Source organism: Rana temporaria, chromosome 2 (assembly GCF_905171775.1).
Source record: "Rana temporaria chromosome 2, aRanTem1.1, whole genome shotgun sequence".
In the NCBI taxonomy this organism is placed as follows: domain Eukaryota; kingdom Metazoa; phylum Chordata; class Amphibia; order Anura; family Ranidae; genus Rana; species Rana temporaria.
This window is the reverse complement of record NC_053490.1, coordinates 320,922,177-320,947,512: the sequence shown is the minus strand read 5'-3', so window position 1 is coordinate 320,947,512 and position 25,336 is coordinate 320,922,177.

The window sequence follows — 25,336 nt, the reverse complement described above, 5'->3', positions numbered from 1 at the left end:
TTATTCTCTAGGGTGTTAGGATAAAAAATATATATAATGTTTGGGGTTCTAATTAGAGGGAAGAATATGGCAGTGAAAATAGTGTAAAATGACATTAGAATTGCTGTTTAACTTGTAATGCTTAACTTGTAATACCAACGGCCACCACCAGATGGCGCCAGCTCACATCTGGTGGTAAGAACTTGTAATACCAACGGCTCACCACCAGATGGCGCCAGCTCAAAAAAAAAAATTTTTTTTTTTGCTCCCCTCACTTCCACCCTGCCTGCGGGCCATTTATAACTGGTCCGCGGGCCGGTACTTTGAGACCACTGATCTACAGGTCTATAATTTATTGTGAAATGCAATGCAATATGGCTACTTAGAGGTGTTTTGTACACAGAATGTGTACAGCACCCCCCCCCCCCAGAAACATAGGGCCAGATTCACGTAGAGCGGCGCATATATAGACCGGCGTAGCGCATCTCTGTTACGTTATGCCGGCTCAATTTCGAGACGCAAGTTCCGTATCCACAGAGTATTTGCATCCAAATTTGCGCCAGCGTAACGTAAATTCCGAGGCGTAAGGTGGGGTAATTGAAAGTGGGAAGGAAGTGGGCGTGCTCCATTGAAATGAGCCGTGACCCCATGCAAATGAAGGGCCGGCCGGACTGCGCATGCGCGCATGATTCTGCACCTCACTGCGCATGCTCAGAACTCGGCCCGGCGCAATCAGTGAGATAGGAACTAGGCCCGGCGTACTTAGTGAGATACGCCGTGTGCATAAATAGGCCCAGACAAACGCCCTTCCATTGCAAAAGTACATCCATGTGTTTCCCTTCCTGAAGCAAGGTGCTTTTGTTCTGTTGTCTGTTGGTGTTTGTTGGTTTGTGTAGGAGTGTTAGAGGAAAGTTTTAATAGAGAGTGATATAGGAGATTGTATTAGCTGTCTGTTTTTTCTGTGTGTTTTTTGTGTCTGTTTTTTCTGTGTGTTTTTTGGTGTCTGTATTAGCTGTCTGTTTGTGCTGTCTGATTTTTGCTGTCTGTTCTTGTGTCTGTGTGTGCTGTCTGTTTTTTGTGTCTGTTTGTGCTGAGTGTTTGGTGGTGATATGGCACCAAAGAAGAGGAAGCTAAACTTCTCTGTCCGTGTGAAGGAGATTCTTGCCAGGGCCATTACCCTAAATGGGCGGTTTTTGCATGGCCCTGAGAGCCGGGACATCACCCCAGCCAGGAAGAGGCAGATCCTGCAGGACATTGTTGATGACATCAATGTTTTGGGGGTGGAGACGAGGACCGTCAGTAGGATCTCCAAAAAGATCAACGATCTGAGGCGCGTGGTCCGTGAGAAGCTGGCCAAGCTAACGGCACATTCCAGGGGCACTGAAGGGGGACCACCTTGCACCATCAGACTGACTGCCGAGGAGTGTGCAGTGGCCCAGTGCTTCAACAGGCAGCAAGTGGTGGGCCTGCCTGGCTTTAACTCCGAGGAGGCCATGAGGACAGGTAAGTTTTTTTTTTTTTATATCTGGCGAGTAGCATGTATGGAGGGGGGAAGGGAATATGTGACAAGTGTGTGGATCCTCCAACCTGTGTATGTTTTGTGTCATCCACAGATGGCCAGGAGGGTGCTGGGCCATCTGGCCAGTCTGCACCATCCCCCGGACATCAGGCTGCTAAAGACCCCCAGGAAAGGCAGGAGTCCTCAGGGGAGGGGAGTGGCCACAACTCACCTCATGAGGAGGATGAGGGGGAGGAGGTTGAGGAGGAGGAGGTTGAGGAGGAGGAGGTCACCATTGCCAGTGAGATACTTCGCCTTTTGGATGAGGCTCCCCCTGTGGCTGGCAGCAGTCAGGCCTCCATCAGGGGTAGCCCCTCCCACTCCTCCCCCAACAGGGCTCCCCCCCAGGGGGCTCCCCTTCTCCCATGCAACAAGCCTCATCTGCAGGCAGGAAGGCCACACACAAGACCAGGGTGGTGGCAGACTTTCTGCCTGCTAATCTGCGGACGGACCAGGCCTGTCAGACCCGCCATCTGGGTCAGGTCACCCAGACTTTGGCCCAGATGGAGGACAGCCTGGCCTCCATAAAGGACTCAGTGAATGATGTGAGCTGCAACTCCTTGGCATTCATAAACCGCTTTAACGACCTGCAGACTGCCACAGCAGGCGTGGGTCAGGAGGTGAATGCCCTGACCCAGGCTGTCCAGGCCAATACGGCAGCCCTGAATGTTGGCCTCACCAGGATAGCCGTGGCATTGGAGGGCAGGCCAGCAGTTGGGCAGACACCATGGGAGGCTCCTCCTTCCCCTGATCCCCCCCCATGAGTCTCCCCTGAGGGGCCGGGGCCGTGGCCGGCCCAGGCGTGGGTCACGCCGACGTTGATTTGTGGTGTACTTTTGTTTTCAGTGTTTTATTAATTTTTTTTGTTTTTACTGTGATTATGATTTGTTTTATGTTTGTGAATGATGTATGAATGTGGGGGTGACATTCCTGCCGGAAAAGGGGTGTCACCCTCAGTTGTGGTGGAGAAGGGTTCCCCAGGACCAGGGAGACGTGATCCCAGGTCCATGTGAATGGTGTATGAATGTACAGTGACATAATTGGAGCCTTGGCGTGGCATTGCTGCTTCCTAGTACCGTGCGGTGTACTTTGGTCTAATCCAATTCGATGTGGATGTGGGGTGTGTGTGCTAGGGACCACAGTGGTGTGCATGCATGCATTCTACTTGTGCCATGATTAATGTGTGTGTTTAACGTGCAAAGGTGCCTTCTGCAAGGTGTCTCCTGGCTGATGCTCCCTCAGAAGAAGGGGTAGCCTCGCGCAGGGGGGGGATTGTGTGGTTCGGGGGTCAGGTCATCACGTATGTCAATCTCCAGGCCCCTTCTCACGGCAAAGTTGTGCAGCATGCAACATGCACCGATGATCTGGCACACAAAGTTTGGGGAATACAACATGGTCCCCCCAGACTTATCCAGGCATCGGAAACAGGACTTCAGGAGGCCAAAGGTGTGTTCCATCACTCCACGGGTACGTGCGTGTGCTTCATTGTATCTTTCCTCTCCTGGGGTTTGGGGGTTCCGGAATGGAGTCATGAGATGGGGTCCAAGTGCATATGCAGAGTCACCTGGAAGGGAAAAGACAGGAGGATGTTAGTCATGCATGTGCCCCTCGTGATGTCTGCATCATGGGGGGGACGACAGTCATGCCTGACACCCATGTCACTCACCAACCAGCCAGCTGTCCCCATACATGTTCTGTTCGAATTCTGTTGGGATGTGGCTCTGACGGTATATGTAGCTGTTATGGCTGGATCCTGGGTGTTTGGCACGGACAAAATTGGCGTCCTTTTTTTCCCACAAATAGAGCTTTCTTTTGGTGGTATTTGATCACCTCTGCAGTTTTTATTTTTTTGCTCTATAAACAAAAATAGAGCGACAATTTTGAAAAAAATTCAATATTTTTTACATTTTATTATAATAAATATCCCCAAAAAATATATAAAAAAAAAACATTTTTTTTTCCTCAGTTTAGGCCGATACGTATTCTTCTACCTATTTTTGGTAAAAAATAAATCGCAATAAGCGTTTATCGATTGGTTTGTGCAAAATGTATAGCGTTTACAAAATAGGGGATAGTTTTATGGCATTTTTATTAACATTTTTTTTTACTACTAATGGTGGCGATAAGCGATTTTTTTCATGACTGCGACATTATGGCGGACACATTGGACACTTTTGACACATTTTTGGGACCATTGTCATTTTAACAGCGAAAAGTGCTATAAAAATGCACTGTTTACTGTGAAAATGACAATGGCAGTGAAGGGGTTAACCACCTTGGGGCGCTGTAGGGGTTAAGTGTGACCTCATGTGTGTTTCTAACTGTAGGGGGGCAGGGCTGGCTGTGTGATGTCAGTGATCATAGTTCCCTATATCAGGGAACAGATAATCACTGACATTGCCACAGAGAAGAACAGGGAAGGTGTGTTTACACTCACCTCTCCCTGTTCTTCAGCTCCTGTGAGCTGATTGCGGGACACCCTCGGCGATCTGGTCCGCGGGTCCAGTGGGCGCGGTCACGGAGCTTTGGACCGGGTCACGAGCACGCCGCCGGAGGCACGCTCACGACCCACAGCTTGGCTCTTAAAGGGGACGTTTATATACGTCCATGTGCCCAGCCGTGCCATTCTGCCGATGTATATAGTCGTGCGGCAGTCCTTAAGTGGTTAAGCTTTCTAAATAAAACATGATAATGTGATTATTTGCAATGCACAGCTGCTCCGGTCTTAATAAATAGCCTAATGCCTAATTTGACTTAGTAGTGTGGTGTTGATAAAGTAGCAAATGACAACCTGCACATTTGTGAAGGTTTTTATTTATTTAGTGAGTTGATGGTTTAGCTAGCAGGTTTTAATATAAGAGATGATTTGATCATTTATCTATGTAGCTTTCTCAGATCTAATGAATGTCAAGAATATATTGATTGATAGAGCATGCTGAGGTATGGTACTGCCATGTATTAGTACTGAGAAATCTATGTGAAAGACTGAAATGTCTTCAACATTGAAGAGTCTAGTGCAGGGGTTAACCTGGGATCCATGGATCCCTAAGCAGGCTATGAATGGGTTTTAGGGGGTCCGTGAGGTTTAGATAATAAATAACATTTACATTCACAATACAGCTCCTTTCCCCAATCAATATTTTTTCTGATGAAGCCACGTGACGTGGTGTAACATGTAAGGGCCGGACCTACTAGGAAATACAGGAAGTATTGCGGAATTTGTTTGCACACTATCATTTTACCCTTTGTAAGCATCTTTATTACCTTATTAAATCTTTTCATTACTTACTTCACCATGGTGAATCTTTCCTTTTTATCCTGAGCAATATCGAGGGATCCTTTTGGGATATTACCTGCAGGGCTGGACTCCAGTTGGAAAATACTGTATGGGAATCACTCCAGGAGATATTCAGCTGATACAGGTCACTAAGGAAAGCAGAGATTCATATGCAAGGAGGTAAGCGCTCTGTGAGCCCACTGTTTGAAGACCATTATAGAAGATCATTGGATCACGAAGATCACCTGATTCACGAACATTACTTATTTATTTATTCTAATATTTTATGGGACATTTGTCATTATATCATTATATTTATACTACACACTGTCACTTTTTTATGCTGTTTAGCCCATACCGTTTGTTTACGTATTTATATTGTGCTTATGACTTTATACCTAATTCATTATAGAGACAGTGTTGGGGTAGACCATTCGACATGAACAACGAAGATTTGACGATGTAGCGAAAAACATACAAATGTTGAATCTGTCATTGAAGGCTTATGGTGTCTGTCGAAAGTTCTAAGCAGAATCGACAAACAGCTAAACTGTACGACGCCGCAATCATATATTTCCGGTCAAATACTCGGCCCATAGGCTATAGAAGAATTTGAATGTTGGTTGACTAGTAATAATAATTCATAAATATAATTATTACTAGTGTCATACAACATTAGAATTCTTCTATAGCTTGTAGGCGGAATATTCGACCGGAAATGTACAATTGTGGCGTTGTACAGTTTAGCTGCTCCGTCAAATCTTCTTAGAACATTCAACAGACACCATAAGCCTTCAATGACAGATTCTACCTTAATTAATTCGGATTTACGGACGAATGCATTTTTTAACGAAACAAAATAAATAAAAACGTTTTTTCGGGAGTAACTAAATTAATTACGAAACAAAATATTTCATTGTTAACATGTCTAATATTAATCCCAAAAAAATGTAAATTAACACAAAGGTTTCAGAGTCCAAAAGCATTTAATTTTGATATCAACTTAAACACAAAACATCCAATGCATTTGGGAATCAAGCATCCCCCTTCTTCAGGGCTTGAGTGTGCTAAAGAGATTGGAGAACTCTAAAGTAGCAGAATCACCAGAGTTACATTTTTTGCTGCTTTTTAGTGGGTATCTTGCCTTGTGCCTTATTTATTTATTTAGTTTAAGATGCATTTCCTTTTAACACCATTTCCTATGTATATATGATTTCTCTACCTACTGGCCTATCTGTTATACAGTATTTGCATATACCAGGAACATTTACTGTGTTTAATTGGTCTAGAGGTCTAAGTTTTCCTCTGCCTATGGTGTTTTTTTGTAAGTATACAGTATATTATATGGGGTTTCGTATGATGCACAGAATGTCTATGGGGACTACTGTTTGATATTTTCTCCTTTCTGTGTGGAATTATTATTATTGGTTTGTGTTTGACTGTGTGTGTTATCATTACAGACTGAGTGTCAGACCCTTACAATGCTGTTGATAATCGTTATATATTTTACATACTATTTTGCTTTGGGGCCCGCTGAAGCGGATTCATCCATGAAACTCATTGGGCATTTACTAATTGGTGAAATGGAGATGCTAACATAAAGCTGTGAATATTATAGTGGTCAGGATAACATATGATGTGTTCTTTGCTTGAATGTGCCAAGCAATTTTAATCCAGCTGTGTCTTTTATGAAAGGATATGTGTGTAAGCTGCGTATTGTTTTTTTTTTAAATATAATTTATTAAATTGTTGTTGTTTTAAGTGTGTTGATCGGCTTGGCTCCTAGTGTTGTAATTTAAGGCTCCTATACAATACCGTATATTGTTTATTCTAAAGTGTATTACTTAACCACTTCATCCCGGACCATTTTGTTGCTAAATGACTGGGCCACTTTTGTGATTCGGCACTGCGTCGCTTTAACCACTTACCCCCTGGACCATATTGCTGGTCAAAGACCAGGCCACTTTTTGCGATTCGGCACTGCGTCACTTTAAGTGACAATTGCGCGGTTGTGCAACGTGGCTCCCAAACAAAAATGGCGTCCTTTTTTCCCACAAATAGAGCTTTCCTTTGGTGGTATTTGATCACCTCTGCGGTTTTTAGTTTTTGCGCTATAAACAAAAATAGAGCGACAATTTTGAAAAAAAATTAATATTTTTTACTTTTTGCTATAATAAATATCCCCCAAAAATATATAAAAAAAAATATTTTTTCCTCAGTTTAGGCCGATACGTATTCGTCTACATATTTTTCATCAAAAAAATCGCAATAAGCGCTTATTGATTGGTTTGCGCAAAAGTTATAGCGTTTACAAAATAGGGGATAGTTTTATGGCATTTTCCTTAATATTTTTTTTTACTAGTAATGGCGGCGATCAGCGATTGTTATCAGAACTGCTACGTGATCTCGCCCAGCAGAGCCGACCTGCCGGCTGGTCGGCAAGCAGTTAACTGACAATTGCGACGTGGCTCCCAAACAAAATTGACGTCCTTTTTTTCTCACAAATAGAGCTTTCTTTTGGTGGTATTTGATCACCTCTGCGTTTTTTTTTTTTTGCGCTATAAACAAAAATGGAGCAACAATTTTGAAAAAAATTCAATATTTTTTACATTTTACTATAATACATATCCTCTGAAAATATATAAAAAAAAAATCCTCAGTTTAGGCCGTTACGTATTCTTCTACATATTTTTGGTAAAAAAAATCGTTTATTGATCTGTTTGCGCAAAAGTTATAGTGTCTACAAAATAGGGGATAGTTTTATGGCATTTTTATTAATATTTTTTTTTTTACTAGTAATGGCTGCAAACAGCGATTTTTATCATGACTGTGACATTATGGCGGACACATCGGACACTTTTGACATCATTTTGGGACCATTGTCATTTTTACAGCGATCAGTGCTATAAAAATGCACCGATTACTGTAAAAATGACACTGGCAGTGAAGGGGTTAACCTGTAGAGGGCGCTGAAGGGGTTAAGTGTTCCCTAGGAAGTGATTCTTACTGTAGGGGGGGAAATTGTGGAGAAACCCCCAAGGTGGGGCTTTTTAGGCAACAATATTTAAAGTAGTCAAGGTAGTACAAAATAATATTTTTAATATACAAAAATAGACATATATAGCACAAAAATATTTAAAAACAATGCATAAAGGGGTATGAATAGAAAACAGAGTCCATAATACATTTACAAGGCCCTACGCGTTTCGGATTACCCTTCTTCAGGGGCCGAAGTATGTATGAAGTCAAAGGTGAACACTTTTCTAAAAAAACAGAAAAATAGGCATCACATATATATTACAAATAATAACATACAATAGGAAAGTGGCAATAAATATGTCAAGGTACAGATAAGAACAACATACCACTCAGGACACGTGATCAACCTTGCACACCCCAAAAAAGGAGACACTGTTAACAGGACGCAGAAAGATTCCCCAGATGGAAATAAAAGGAAAGGACGCCAGCAATCTTGGATCGCAATAAAGCAAGACCTCGGCCACAGTGGTCACTAAGTAGCATATAGTAATAGTATTGATGCCTGTCCATAAAATAAAAGGACAGGGTAAGTATAAATAACATGAACTAAATTACTAAATATATTTACAAAAAGATTATTTATGTGTGAAAACACAGCATACCTGTGATTATAGAAGGATGTCATATATGGTTTGGCCAGAGGGGTCAGTAAAGAGCTGTACAGCTCGAATCTGCAAATAGAGTAAGTGACAATTGGAGAGCCATAGTCAGATGAATGAGAAAAACCCATAAAGAAATTTATACAGGGAAAGCCCAAACAAGGATTACTTACATAGAGCAAACGCTCTGTGAGGCCAAGGAGGCGTGCCACCTGCTCCACTGACGTCCAGCAATGTCTGACATTGTTGGGCGGCTTGGAGTTTATATAGGAGAGTATCTGGGCGGGCCATGATCGGGGAAGGCATGGTACAGAGACCACGCAAATCACCATTGGTCAGTTCGTGAATGGGGCGGTGACACAATTTCCTGTCTTTCAGGGGTGTTGGCAACTACATGAGATCACTTTAAGATGTTCCATTTATACTGTAGGGGGGGCGTGGCTACACGTGACACGTCACTGATAAGGATGAGCTCCAGCGTGTTCCCTCACTGTCACTGATCGTGTTCTCTGTCTTCGGGAACAACGATCAGTGAGCTCCAGCGTGTTCGCATGGTACACATGCAGAGCCCGCCAGGAAGTCTGCACGGCGCTGCGCTAATCACAGCCAGGGAGACATTTCCCGATCTCTGCTCAGTCGAGCATCGGGACAATGTCTCCCTGGCCCTGTCGGGCTCTGCACGTGTACCATGCGAACACGCTGGAGCTCACTGATCGTTGTTCCCGAAGACAGAGAACACGATCAGTGACAGTGTCACTAGGCAGAACGAGGAGATGTTGTGTTCACACACAACATCTCCCTGTTCTTGAGCTCTGTAATTCGATCGTGGGACACCGGCGGCGATCTGGATCACGGAGCTCGCGGAAGGGTCGCGAGACGCTGACGTATATCAGTGTGCGCTGGTCGGCAAGTGGTTAATAGAATGAAATGTACTAGAACAGAGAGAATTGCTATGAAGATAATTGCCATGCTAGCACACAGATGTATGCATACTTAGCAAGCGTGTTACCGTTACTTCTAAAGTGTACACTCATGTTCAGTGCTTACGGTGCAGTCCCAGTTTGCAGTGTGCATTAAACATCTAAATAATGCTGCATTTGTACATGTACAGTAATACCTTGGATTACAAGCATAATTCTTTCTAGAAGCATGCTTGTAATCCAAAGCACTCGTATATCAAAACAAGTTTCCCCATAGGAAATAATGGAAGCTCAGATAATCCGTTCTACAGCCACTGCTGGTCTATGCAGTACTGTATGTGGAGAGAGGTGCGGGGGTGCCAGTGTATGCAGCACCAAATGTGGCCAGAGGTGCGGGGGGCACCGGTGATGGTCGGAGACACTCAGAAACACTCAGAGACACTCAGAAACACTCAGAGACACTGGGAGCCACCAGCGTCCCCCGACCTCTGCCTAAATACGCAAATGCACACACCAGCGGCTTTAATCCTGCTCGTCTTGCGAGACAATGCTCGCAAATCGAGTCAGGCTTTAAAAAAAAATAGCTGGTATTGTATAACGGTGGTAAACCGCATTACTCGCATTCTGAGGTTCCATTGTATTTCTATAAGGTTCAATAAGATATGTATATATTTAAAAAGGAGCAAATGTAACATTCACAGATGGATTAAGGGAGGAGTTTGGGGTAGATAAAAAAAACATCTATACTAACTTCTATGATTCTGAAGCTGTCCAACATTGGCTCTAAACCCGAGAACTGAGTGACCACATGACTGCCGTTCGTTTCATTTTTGGTCAGCTTGTAGTGGAGAGCAATCACTGCCGGGCAAGACAGCAGAGGGACACCGACAAGGCAGGACGGACCCCGCGCAAGGCCGCATACGGACGCCGGACAAGGCCGCCGATGGACACCGACAAGGCTGAGCATCCAAAATGTAATTTTTTTCCTAAACTTCCCTTCTAAGCTTGGGGTGCGCGTTATACGCCAGGGCGTGCTATACCCCAATAAATACGGTAAGTATTTTCCCTTTAATAGAAAAAAAAACATGCACCAAAAATAGCCACATGCAGCAAATGTTTGGTAAATGTCATATTCACTTCTTTATATACTGTATGTACTTCTATGTAAATAGAAAAACCTGCAATGTGACAGCTCACTAAGGTAAATAATGCACATGTCCAAAACAAAAGAAAAAAATTAAAAAGCCTGATTTGCCATGCTGTAAATACCACACCTCATATACGGGAGTATGGAGTGTATGGTTATGTATTAAGTTTCATGCATGCACAATATGTTACAGCATTTTTTTTTCACTGTGACCTTTAGGCCTGGTTAAAACTAGCCTGCATCGTAAAATGCAGCATTTTACTGTGTGGGCAGCTCAAGTGCAAGCTCCGTCAGAGAGTGCTGCAATGTGCTGAAACTACTTAAAGGGATATTAAAGACAATAAAAAGCAGCTCTGATCCCCTATTCTGGGGTCCCCTGCCAGCGCTCCTGACCTCTCTCTCAGGCTGAGTGCCCCCCAGAGCAAGCTGCTTGCTATAGGGCACCCAAACAGCCATGGCTCTGCGTGTCCATTCACACACAGAGCCTCGGCTTGGCCCAACTCCCCTCTCTCCTCATTGGCTCACTGGCTGTGATTAACAGCAAAGGGAGCTCTCCTTGCTGTCTCAGCCAATGAGGAGGGAGAGTCCCTGGAGAGTCGAGGCTCCCGTACACATCGCTGGATTGCGATGGTGCTTAGATAAGCTGAAGGTAAAAAAAAAAAACTTGAACCATGACAACCACTTTGATTCTTTTTGATTTTTAGTTTATTTTTTTTGAAGCGTTTAACATGCCATGTCTCTGCACAGCAGTGTGGTGCATAATGCTTAAACATTCAGAAACATGTGGTGTCATCCAATGCGCTGCTGAAAACTACTGGCATGCTCCGTTTCAGCATTGTGGTGTGAACGCTCACAATGTTTTCTATGTGCCCTAGCAATTACCTGTATTTATCCAGTATGGAAAATTACAGCTCACCAGATATAGCCCTTAGTGATATCAGTATGCATGCATAAAAGATTGTATGTATGCTAAGGTGACCAGATTTTTAAAATGGAATCCGGGACATATTTTTTTTTTTACTAGTAATGGTGGCAATCAGCGACTCTCTGCCTGTCGCGGCCGACGCCCGCCTTACAGCCTGTCAAGCATAGGCGTGCACACGGGGTGTGCCTGGGCACACCCTAATGCCCAGGCACACCCCAGGGTCAGAATGTGTTTGTGATAACTTCCTTTCGGCACCCCTTTTAACTTGCAGTGGTGCCAGTGGGACTATCTTTCAGATGGATGCCAAATTCCTGGGAGAACTGCAGACACTGGCTGCGGAGTAAGCAGTCAGGAAGCCGCATTTTCCGATACTGTCTCTGTAGTTCCGGTTACAGAATCACTGACAGCTGAATATCACTCCGCCGCCTGCTATCAGAGATGCAGTAGCCAGGACATACAGAGGCAGCATTAGATAACTCCTGCCTGCTTACTCCACAGCTGGTGACTGCAGTCTTCACAGGAGCGAGTGGTTACCAAAACCCACCATCCTATGCTGTGTACTTACTACAAAAAGCTTGAAGATTGTCTCTCCTCTGTGCTGTTTTTTCTGGACAAGTCGGGGCTTTTACAGCTGCAATACAGGTGGGTGGAGCAGGAAGAGATCATCATAGTTCAGCTCCATCCACTGCTTCCTGCCCAGCACACAGCACAGCTCTCACTGGGGCAGAGTGAAGACCTTAGAGGAATGGTGGAGGCCTGAATCTTCTCCAAATGTGAGTCCCGACCTTCTCTGCCTTCTATACAATGCTGTGCTGTACACCTGCTCTGCACCTTGCAGGGACCATTTACACAAAGTGAAAGTAACTTTCTTGAATAGGATGAGAATTACCAGGACTTCTGTCACAAAGTCACACATAGATATATTCAACATACACATTATATCTTATTAAAATATATATATATTATTTTTTAATAAGATATAGTGTATATATATGGAATACATCTCTATGTTGCACCTCCAGAAGTCCAAGTAATTCCTAACCTATCATTTTTTTTTAGCATGAACCACAAGGAATGTGATTTTATAATACAGCCCAACAATTGCAGCTGGTGGGTTTTTTTTGGGGGGGGGGGGGGGGGGCAAACAACACCCCCGCTAGCGGCCTAAGGAGAAAAAAGAAAAAGCCCCTGTGTTAGGAAAAGTCCTGCAAGCAGCATCTTAGACGCTGTTTGGGAGTGCTGCTGTATACACTGCTCCCAAAATGCCCTGCCCATTGAAATGAATGGGCAGCGCTTCCAAAGCGCCTGAAAAATGCTTATTAAAAAATGCTTCCGAAGCATTTTTCAGGCGCTTTGGAAGCGCTGCCCATTCATTTCAATGGGCAGGGCGTTTTGGGAGCAGTTTATACAGCAGCACTCCCAAACAGCCTCTAAGATGCTGCTTGCAGGACTTTTCCTAACGTCCCACAAGAGCACCGCCCCAGTGTGAAGCGTCACACTGAAATGAATGAGAGGCGGTTTTCATGCACTTTATACAGTAGATGCTATTTCTAGTGCTAAAATGCCTAAAAACCGCATCAGTGTAAAAGGAGCTTTAAAAAGATTGTTCAATCAGCAGCTTGCAACTAATCAGCTGTAGCACTAATCAGTGTATACAGACGGTGGAGAGTCTCCGCTGCCAGTCTTTGCATCCACATCGCTTGTGTAGATGCAAGAACCCGTCAGCTAGCAAACTGAATAAAAAAACCTGTGCACATGTACCAACTTAAAGCGGTTGTAAACCACAGTAGTTAAAAAAAAAAAAAATTCCACTGGAAGACAATTGCACAATGTCCTAGTATGCATCCTGTGAGGATTACAGCAGCGGTCAAGTAGGAGACCCAGGAGAAGACATCTCTGGCTGATAAGTGTCTAAACTGCTGAAGGTAAGGCTGTGCAGCGGATGCTTGCAATGAATGGGGCACTGTGATATAAATGGGCACTATTATGTGAGGGGCACTGTGATGTAAAGAGACACTATTATTCGAGGGGTGCTATGATGTGAGGGGCTTTGTGATACAAAAGGAGCACTGTTATGTGCGGGGCACTGTGATGTAAAGGGGCACTGCAGTGTGAAGGGGACTAAAATGTGAAGGGGACTGCAATTAAAAGGGGCTTTGTGATGTTAAGGGGAACTGAGGACACTGTGGGCTACTTTAAAAGGGAGACTGTGAAGTAAAAGGGAGTGGGAATGTGAAGAGGGTCTGTCATGTGAAAGGGGGACTGAGGACACTGACATAAAGTGGAGACTGTGATGAAAAGGGGCTATGATGTAACGGGTAGGCTGAAGACACTGATGTACAGGGTAAACTGTGATTTGTTATAGAACAAAAATCTGATTCGGACCTCTGCTGGAATAACATTTTATTAATCAGACCTCCAAATATTTTAATTCAAGTACCCTGCCATAAATGCTCATTGTGTCTCATAGGCTGAACTGTGCTGCCACCTATTGACCTTATTGGAAGATGTCTTCGAATTTTCTCTTGTTGTATTAGTTGCATTTCCCATTATTTGTTTTGTACTTATTGCTTACCCTTGTTACCATCTTGTCCACATTGTCGATTTATCCTGAGCCAATTCAGTAAACTTTAAGTTGCACGTTATTATTTTTTTCTGATTATTTTGCTAATACCTCTGCATTACACTTAAACTCAATCAAGACAGAAATCATAGCTGAGTTGAAAAGCACAGAAAAAGGAAAAATTAAGTCAGGACAATATTTCCAGTAAAAATATGAAATGTTAGACTATTGATATTTCCATGCTAAGTCAGCACTATATTATCTTGAAGAGAACAGTATCGTAATATGACGCATGGAATTTTCTTTTCATGCCACTGACCCACAAAGACAGTGACATGTTTTCCTTTCTATCAATACATTAACCAGCGAGTTTTTTCCTTCTAGTGATACCACAAATGCAAAGGCATTTTTTTTTTAATCCAGTGACACCCTGGATGCATTTTTTTTTTCATTACAGTGGATGTCAATGCATTTTCTTCTTCCGGTGACACACCAACACACAGGGGCATATTTTCTTTCCAATGACCTCATTAATGCAGGAATACTTTTCCTCACAATGATGCTGTGGCCTTTCTCCCTTCAGCACTGCTCCCCTCCTATTTTTTTCTGTGGCACAAAATGCATACTGCTATTACACCCTTCATTTCACTGCAGTGCAATGGCAACCATTGGAACTATTTCAGTACGTCCCACCCATTACATAATTTTCAGCTTGGCACTGCACACACCACTATTAGCCTTGTCCTTACTCCACGGAAGAGGTGCACAGTTTGGCATCTTCGCCTTTGCCATGGGCAGTAAATGACCTTGGGCCAGATTCTCAAAAGAGTTACGACGGTGTAACTCAGGAAACACCATTGTATCTCTGTTTTTGGCCCGGGTATCTATGCAAGTGATTCCTAGAATCATTTTCGCATAGATACGGCCAAGATCTGACAGGTGTAAGTCACTTACACCGCCGGATCTTAGATGTAATGCGACGCCGGCCGTTAGGTGGCGTTTACGTTCAGTTCTCATTTGACTATGCAAATGAGCCTGATACGCTGATTCCTGAACGAATTTGCGTTGCGTAGTCGTAGCTTACGTCGTTTCCGTAAGCGTAAGGTTACCCCTGCTATATGAGGGGTAACCTTACGCCAGTCCGCCGTATGCCATGTTAAGTATGGCGTCGGGTCAGCGTCGTCTTTTTCCGTCGGTTACGTCGTTTTACTAAGTCGTCCGCGAATACGACTTTACGTCAATGACGCTCACGTCGGCGTCATTGACGTTTTCCGTCGTGAGCTGGAGCATGCGCACTGGGCTCTTTTTCCGCCCGGCGCATGCGCAGTTCGATCGGCGCGGGGGCGCGCTTAATTTAAATACAAGCCGCCCCCTTTGAATTACGCGGCCATACACCGGGCCATTTACACTACGCCGCCGCCAATTTACGGAGCAAGTGCTTGGAGAATACGGCACTTGCTCCAGTAAGTTGCGGTGGCGTAGTGTAAATGGCTTACACTACGCCAACGCCGATTCTATGAGAATCTGGCCCCTTGACATTGTGACCAAAGGAATGTCGTTATCACTTCCCAACAATCCCAAATTTAGTGCTGGCTGCAGGGAAGGAAGGAAGGAGCAGCGAGGGAACACTGGTATGGTGAATATAGGGAGTAGGGTGACCACGTGTCCCGGATTGCCCGGGACAGTCCCGCATTTTGCAGTTCTGTCCCGGGGACATTTATTCCAGGACAATACAGTGTCCTGGAATGAAACTGACACAGCCACCCCCCCCCCCCCCGGCCAATCGGATGCCCCCAAAAAAAGACAGCCACGTCACTGCTTTAGTCACTGACAGTACTTGGCCTGGCCGGGAACGCCTGGAGGAGCACAATTTTTGGGAAGAGAGGGTGTCCCTGAATGGTAGTTTGGAAATGTGGTCACCCTAATAGGGAGGGGGGGTCATTGGGGTCCTTTACAGAGAAACTGTTATTTTGCCCTGCACAGTTAAACCACAAGACTGTTGACAGAATTACAAAATCGTTGCTAGGTAAAACTGTAAACAGTATTTCTGCTGTGTATTTTGTTGTTTTTCTGAAATTTCTCTTTCACAAATGTATTCTTCAGAATGGATATTTTATTTTTAATTGAGGAAATTCATTCCAAACACCATATTAAATCTGTTAAAACGCTCAGGCGCTGTACCCAGGGATGTCTGATCACTTTTACATTTACCATTTTTAGTATTAGTATATGAAATTGTCTTATGCACCACAGAGATGGATGCTCTGTATGGTTAGTTCAGGTGTCAGTATTCATTGACATTTTACTCTGTGCTGGACAAAACCTGGATACTGCATGCTGTAATTTTGGCTAAGCCGTGCTAAGCAGATATTCAATGAGAATTCACATCCAGAGTCACTGTACTAAAACCGTGTCTCTGGTAGTCACACATACAGAAGTAGCCAGATGGCCCACATACACATACAGAGGAGCTGGCGGGTGAAAGCACAAACTCAGATTAATTGAAGGAGTAAAAGAAACATAAACAGTAGTACAAAATGGCAAATGAATGACCCTGAATGGTAACAGATTTAACTTTTAATAACAATTTTTTTTAATAAGGGAAAAATAGCATGATTTGGTGAAAAAAAAAATCTGCAGAAATACCAATTCCACTTATTGAGAAGCTCAGGCGAAATTTGCTTAAAAAAAAAAAGATTCCTTCTTGTGTTTTTTTCTTTTTTATTTGTTTGACTGTTGTGTGTTATCACTTTGAAAAAGTGGAGGTCCTATTTTATGATACAAGAACAGCTCCAAATACAGGGAGCTTCCAGAAATTTAAAGTGATTGTAAAGTCCCTTTTTTTTCTCTTAAAAAAAAAAAAAAAAAAAAACATGTAATAATTACCGGCTCTGTGCAGTGGTTTTGCACAGAGAAGCCCAGATTCTCCTCTTCTTGCGTCCCTCACTGACTCTCTTGACCCCTCCCTCCTGTCAAGTGCCCCCACAGAAAGCAGCTTGCTATGGGCCAGCTCTGTGTGTCCATTAGGATACAAAACCATGGTTCAGCCCTGCACTCTCTCTCTCCTGATTGGCAAACAAACTTTGATTGACAGCAACAGGAGCCAATGGCACTGCTGCCGTGTCTCAGCCAATCAGGAGGGAGAGTCCCGGATTACTGAGGCACTCGTGCACATCACTGGATAAAGATGGGCTCAGGTAAGTATTAGGGGGGCTGAGGGCGGCTACTGCACACTGAAGGTTTTTTATCTTATTGCATAGAATTCATTAAGATAAAAAGCCTTCTGTCTTAACAAGCACTTTAGGAAGAAATTCAAATCCCATTGCACCCTTAAAACCAGCAAAACATCCTTAAAGTGGATGTTGATGTCACAATGTAGAGAATAAGATTTCCTATCATCTGTGCCCAGTCTTGCCACACAGAGTTAATTCAGCTCTGAGCAATCCTCTTTTATTGTTCAGTGAAAATTAACAGACTTCCAGATAAAAACCTGTCTAAATAAAAAGTCCTTTCCGTCCCCTTGCTTCGAGTGACATACATTACCTCTCACAATGAACTGTGGATCACCCCCCATATTATGATAAACATCCAGGAATGTGCATGTGTCCAAGCTAGTGCGCGAGATATGTAAAAACCCTGTCACTTGAAGCAAGGGGACAGAAAGGACTTTTTATTTAGACAGGTTTTTATCTGGAAGTCTGTTAATTTTCACTGAACAATAAAAGTGAATTGCTCAGAGCTCGATTAACTATGAGTGGCAAGACTGGGCACAGATAATAGGAAATCTTATTCTCTACATTGTGACATCAATTGTACATCAACTAAAAAAAAAATTGTTAAAATTGTTATATTTAGCCAAAATCTCCCAATTTTTGGTAATATTTAGGGGAAATGAAAAATGGGCAATAATCACTAATTTCTATTTCCAATGTTTCCAAGATAAATAAAAACAAGCATTAAAAACATACATTGGGACTTTTCTGAGAGTAAGAGATTAGTATTTGGTTTGATACTTTTAAGAAGCATTTCCTTGTGCATTTTCCTTCCATGCATTCTGCAATTTATTTTTAAAAAGACCTCTAATACATTTTTCTTCGAGTTTTCAAGTTAAGTGCAACAAAGTAGCTTATCGTTCTACGATAGAATACCAATATCTTTCAGTCTACCCAATTACCAAAGGCAGTAACTCTGCCAGCCATTAATGTCTGCTTCTCTGCTGATTAATTATTGGAGGTGCACACGGCTACTTGCTGAGCCTTACAGTATTACACTAATTATAAATTAATATATTGGCCATTACATGCTAAGGAAATGTAGACAGCTAATGCATTCAAGCAAGACGTCTGTTTTAGAACAGCTGTACCTTATTTTTATCCCATTTGTTTTAATTTCTTGCTTAGCTGTCCCTCTGCCAGAATTGTGCTCAGCAAGTATGTCGAAGCATACAGGATTTGAAGCCGACAGCCTTGGTTTGCTTATCTTGTTTACAAATTAATCTGAGCCAGGTGTCCCAAGTAAATGTAATCAATGAGTCTGTGTCTGGATCACCTTTTGCTGGAATGTCTGTAGAATTCCAGTACTCTACGCCACATTAAAATCTGCAATTATTATATAAAGTATATCACATTGATCTTGTTCTGCATTTTAAGCCTTTCTAAGTGGTTGTATGGTTACTGTGAATCACTGGTGTGTGTAAGACACACGTTTCTCTCTCCTACCTTGTTCTTTCTCAAAGTGTAAAATTAATCTAATGGTGTGCCCATAACCATTAGATGGGTATTAACCAACTTTTAGTTTTTCTATAATAAAGGATCGGAAAACAATAGCTGGCATTCACATTGTCAAAGCTAGAATATTTATTATTTATTATTTTATTATTTTCCCGAAAGACTGAAGCCTGGTCATGAAGCTCTCTACATATCAACATAACAGTTACAACCATTAGATATTAAAATGGACATTCAGTCCGTCTCTCAGGTGGCTCCTGCATTGCCATATTGGTACCTACGTAGGTGTGCAGAAGGGCTCTGCCCAGCTTTCAGATCCTTGAAGAGCCCTTCTGCATACCTTTCCTTGATGTAAAGCGCTGCGCAAACTGTTGGCGCTATATAAATCCTGTATAATAATACCTGTACATGCACAGAGGATTTTTCACACATAGCAAAGGCATGGGACTTCCCTAATTGCCATCTTTTGCTTGGGACTCAAAGACCTGCAGCACGTCTACACATGGAAAAAAAGGTAATTCTTGCTTAGGTGAGATATTTGGAAGTTCTGCTTGCATGACAAATAAAAGACAAGAGGGAGGGGCAGAGACACAAAACCTTAAGAGCAGTGGAGGCTGGTGCTAAAAAAAAATTTGGGGGGTAGAAAACAAACCCCCCACAAGGTCCGCAGTTACCCTATCAAGGTCATGGCGCCATGGCTTCCTGCACTTCTCCCCCCCCCCCCGGCCAACTGGATCCGCCTCCTGTCCAGATTGGCCGCGAGGAGAATCCGAAAGACAATAGTAAATATTGTGGGTGACACTAAAGTGGGTGACACTAAAAAGCTCAACCTTTTTTGAGCCAATTAGAGCCTCAGGCTTGTCTTCATACAAACTAGGAGAGAAGCGCCCCTGTGCCCCTTATGGAATGGGTGCTCTTGAGTACACCCCAGGTGGTAAGTCATGTAGTGGCAAGGCAGTTTGTCTATCAGGAGAGGTGCGAGGGCCACATGAAAGGGCCCGAAGGGCCGGATTCGGCCCGAGGGCATTGTGTTTGACACCTGTGATATAGACTAATAAACATCATCTATGAAAAATATAATAATCAATATAAATAAATGCATATAAAGTGCAAAGTGCTTATGGTGTAAAACGTGACCACCAAAATGTTTCAGTTCATCAAATTGGAAAATTTCTTGAAACAACAGAAAATAAAAAATATAAAAATATAAAATGTGTTCTCTGGTGCAAAAAAAACAGTCCAACAAATAAACAAAATTGTGTTCTAGTGTTGTAATGGCTTGTGCTTGAATCTGACAGTGTAAAAAGGTGATTCACTGGTGCTCCCCTCCTGGTTCCACACTCACCAGAAAGCTGTACCCCTGCAGGGGGGTAAAGCACATTTAAACAGAGTTGCCTCTGATCTTAGTGCCAAATCGATTTCTCTTCCCCCATGGTTGTGGTCATGTGGTAAGTTCACTTATGGATGAATGTAAAAGATTGACACACATAGCGTGAATCCGTAAAAAATATATATATGAGTTTATTCAATCAAAAAGCAGGTTGTAACTTTAGAACCGCATTATCAATAGTGCTAGAAGATAAGTAACAATCGTTTACAGCCAAGAATCTGGAACGATGTGCATTCCACAGACAAAAATTCACAACCGGAAATGACGTGATGGCGCTCCAAGCTCCACTTACGCATTTCATGATCAGACGTCATCAGAAGTGGCACCATCTTGGTGCACCTCACGTCTTATATGTCGTGCGGTTGCCATGTCAACAGGGCACACTATTCGCCATTTTTGTTAGTAAAGCGGAAATAAAACGTAGCCCCTCAATACCGGGCATAGCTTCTATATCCATTCCAGCGGTCATCAAAAGTTGTTGACAGGCAATCTGCACTATACATTTACTTGGTAGTTATTGCAATGCAGATATATTACATGGTGGAATCTGGAAGATAACTATATCAATTCCTTAAGCAATGAAAAATTTGCACGGAGATGTCTACAAAATATTAAAATATAAAATAAATTAAAATAAATAGATGACCACCATTCCAGATGGTATAAATGATGGAAAAACTTGTAATATATCTGTACTATGTGTATATAAATGTATCCGGGATATTAATGTCCATAAACGGTAAGTATAATGGTATTAGGTTTATATGCTTAAGTATTCAAAAGTATTAAAAATATTGAAAGCTAGCGGTCAAAAGTTGGATATGAAACAACTTAAATTAATATCAATGTTGAGGCCTCCAGGATATAGAGGCTACAACCTTCATATCCATTTGGTCTCTTTTTGTGATACCTTGATCTTCTTGTTGTCACTTCTCCAGTGACCCTTAACCTGATCTATCCCATAAAATATCCCTTAGAATCTCTTTGGTGTACCTCTTTAAAATGTCTAGAAAGACTATGTTTGGGGAAACATTTTCTGATGTTATTAATGTGTTCCCTAATCCTAACGAATAGAGGCCTGGTGGTTCTACCCACTTACTGTAGTCGACATGGACACTCGATGATATAGTTGACATGTGTACTGTTGCCCTTATTTCTTACTCCAGATCAAAAGTATTCTCTCTCTCTCTCTCTCTCTCTCTCTCTCTCTCTCTCTCTCTCTCTCTCTCTCTCTCTCTCTCTCTCTCTCTCTCTCTCTCTCTCTCTCTCTCTCTCTCTCTCTCTCTCTCTCTCTCTCTCTCTCTCTCTCTCTCTCTCTCTCTCTCTCTCTCTCTCTCTCTCTCTCTCTCTCTCTCTCTCTCTCTCTCTCTCTCTCTCTCTCTCCATTTTGGTAGGCATTTTTGACATCTGTAGAACCCTTTCATGTTTGAGAAAAATTTCACACTTTTTCGGGGGGTCAATGATATTATGGACTAGATGGTTTCTGAGGGTGAGGGCTTTTCTATAGACAAACCTTGGTCTCTTAGGAAGAATTTTAGATAGAGTTCTATCTGATTTCAGAATAGGCCAATATTTCCTTACAATATGTTCTACTGCCTGGTATTGCCTATTGAATCCAGTAATAAAAGCCACATCATGGATCACTGTGGATCCAAGGTGGACATGCAAGGAAAATAAAAAAACAGCATTTTAGCTTGCACATGATTGGATGATAAAATCAGCAGAGCTTCTCCTCATTTCAGATCTACCCCTCAGATCTGAAGTGACTGTACTTCCAAGTTACAAATGCAGTATAAAGAATGCAAATATGGGATAAAGATCATAACAATAATGACTGAAATATCGGTAGAGTTTGGTGCTCAAATGCATTTTCACATTTTTTAGATACATACCGAAAAAAAGCAAATGTCAGGTATAAGGGACTAAAGAAAATAATTAAAAAAAGGACTATACCTTAAATCAGGCTTAGAGTGCCTCTGGACCACCCATCCGCCCATAATGGGTTCAAACTGTGGATGGGAGGGGGCACGTTAGAGGAAAGGTAATTAAATAAAATATGAGAAAGCTAAAGTCCCAAAAAGATAAATATAGTTATCGTGACAAAGAAGAAAAGGAGCATACATCTCCTGTGCATTGTTTCTGAAATACCTGAACTGACCCTAAAAAAAATGTGTCGTATTAATAAAGGAATCTATTAGGTAAATAGTCTAAACTCTAAATTATATATGCAGACAATTGTAGAAAAAACAAGAGAGAAAAAAATCCCAAATTTTCTTGTTGATGAATAATAAGCAGGAAAAAAAAGGAAATTGCTAAGAAAAGAAGAAGGAGAGGAATAAGTGACAAAGAAGAAGAGGAAAGAAGAAGGGAAGATAAGAGTAGGATTCTCTCCCGAAGGTGGCCCGACCCCAGCCCCAAGAAAAAAATAAAAAAATAAATGGCGAAAAAAAAAGGAAAGATGAAAATATTATTAGCAAGGCATCAACAAAGATTGATTGAAATCGGAAGGTAGGTAATGATTTACCCAGGGTTGCCAAATTTTAGAAAAAATTGTAATAGTATCAATAGCCGACATTTTGTGAAAGACAAGGGCTCTATTCATTCAGTGTTTAGCCTCAGCCACAACGAGCGTTTGAGATTTCCATGCCTTAGCTATGGTTTGTTTAGCCAAGGTTGTCAGATATATAAGTAGCTGGAATTGAGTCCGAGTGAGTTCAGGGGGCTTAAGGTTTAACAGTGCTATGGCTGGGTCGGGCAGGGTCGGGCAATATTGTGATTTCCAGGGCAGTAGAGGCCATATTGAATATTTTGATCCAAAACGTTTGAGCTATTCGACATTATCACCAGATCGTAATGGAGTACCTGAAGATGTGCAGCCATGAAAACAAGTATCTGGATAAGTAGGGAGACATTTTGCTATTTTTGCTGGTACCATATACCAGTGTGTTAAGACTTTGAAGTTCGTTTCCAGTGCATAGCAATTTGGAGATGAGTGCATAGTGGTCAACCAAATATTATCCCAGTCCTCTTTGCAGACTATTTTGTCTAGGTCCTGTGACCATTTGGTAGTATATAAGGGTAAAGTATCTGTGAAAGGGGAATTAAGATGTTTATAAAAACGTGAGATCAGACCTCTAGTATGAGGGTCGCTTTACCCTATTGAACCCGTCTCAATGATTGGCGTATAGAAATTTTTAATCTGTAGATACTGAAAAATTTCATTACTGGGTAAGCCATGAATATGACACAGAGCAGGGAATGTTATTAGTAGAAGCTATATCATATAGGCAAACTAATTTCTTAGTGGTCCAGGCTGCAAAGGATCGTGGAAACTTTCATGCAGGATAAAAAGCTGGGTGTCTAATAAATGATAGTAAGGGGTTATGTGAGGATTGTAATTTATGGGAATTCCTAAACTTGTCCCAGATGTTCATGGAACGCTTCGTAATAGGATTAGATATATGAGCTCTGTCACGTGGGGATAAACAAAGCAAATTGGCCACTGATATTGGATCTATATCTATGGATTCTATTGCAACCCATAGAGGAGATTCAAACGTCGCATGGTACTTTTGTGCTATTGCGCTGCATGATAATATGATGTAAAGTTAGGAAGACCTAGTCCACCTTTAGATTTATCAAGAAAAAGTGAAGCTTTGGAAATACGTGGTTTAGTATTACCCCAAATAAAGGACATAACTCGCTGTTGAAGAATAAGATGGAATTTGGATTGGAATCACCCTAAAAATATAAAAGAATTTAGATAAATTAGCCATTTTCACAGCATTAATTATACCAAACCAAGATAGAGCAAGTAAAGACCAATTTTTCATTAAACTTGTGACTTGTTTCAATAGTGGCAAATAATTCGCTTTAAACAGGTCTAAGATTGAGGGTGTGAGTTGAATACCCAAATATGGGATGTAGTGTGCGACCCAGTTGAATGGTAAGGATGCTTGAGCTCTATGTAGTTCAGTTTGCGATAAGGATATGTTAAGTGCATTGGATTTAGAGTGGTTGATATATAGCCCTGAAATATGAGAGAATTTTCCTAAAATGTCTAGTAGGTTTGGGGCTAAGACACGGGGATGAGTTAGAAAAATATGTATATTGTCCGCAAAGAGACAGATTTTATGGTGATGACCACCTAATTCTAAACCTTTAATATTAGGGTTAGTCCTAATCAGTATTGCCAATGGTTCTATGAGAAGAGCGAAAATCAAAGAGGACAGGGGGCAACCCTGTCTCGTACCTCTTTTTATATCAATTGTAGATGATCTGTAGCCCATATACTTAATATATGCTTTCGGATTGTTGTATAAAGCAGAAATATTATTTATATATATATATATATATATATATATATATATATATATATATATATATATATATATATATATATATATATATATATATATATATATATATATATATATATATATATATATATATATATAATATATACTATATATTATATTATACATTTATATTATACAGTGTTATACTGTAAAACAGTAAATAGCTGACTGCGATGACGAGAGTTGCAATTGTCATTGTTGCCTTAATTACAATCTGACCCGCCTCATGAGCCACCTTCTATCCTGAGGTAAGATGCGCCAGGCCCTTAGGGAGGTGGATAGAGGCTATCATGGGCCCTGGGTAACCCACAAAACCCCATATGAAGACCAGCTGGACCATTTGTTATTAAAAATATGCATAGTGTCCATAATAGTGTGATGGATCCGTTCCATGAGTCGTATAGTTTCCATCCTCTGAAGCACCTGTGGCCAAAGCACTGATTGAGAGTGCCAATTCAGTGCTATGGCCCACAGGATAGCACAGAACAGGGTATTTACCAGTTTCTGGGTAGGGGGAGGTATATCTGGGATAGGGGTAAAAAGTAGACAGATTGGAGCTATCAGTGTGATCATGGATCCAGACATCTGCGCTACTCTGGAAGTTGCCTGATTCCATATATGCTTCAGATGGGGGCAACTCCAAAACATGTGGAGTAGAGTTCCAGTGACCTGTAAGCCTCTGAAGCATGTATCTGGGACCCCAGGATTACATTTGTGGACTTTGTCTGGGGTGAGATGAGTATAGTCTTAAGTTTGAGTCGTGTAAAAACACTATACTTGCCATAGTGCAGCACAGTGGTGTAGTGAGTAGCACTCTCGCCTAGCAGTAAAAAGGGTTGCTGGTTCGAATCCCG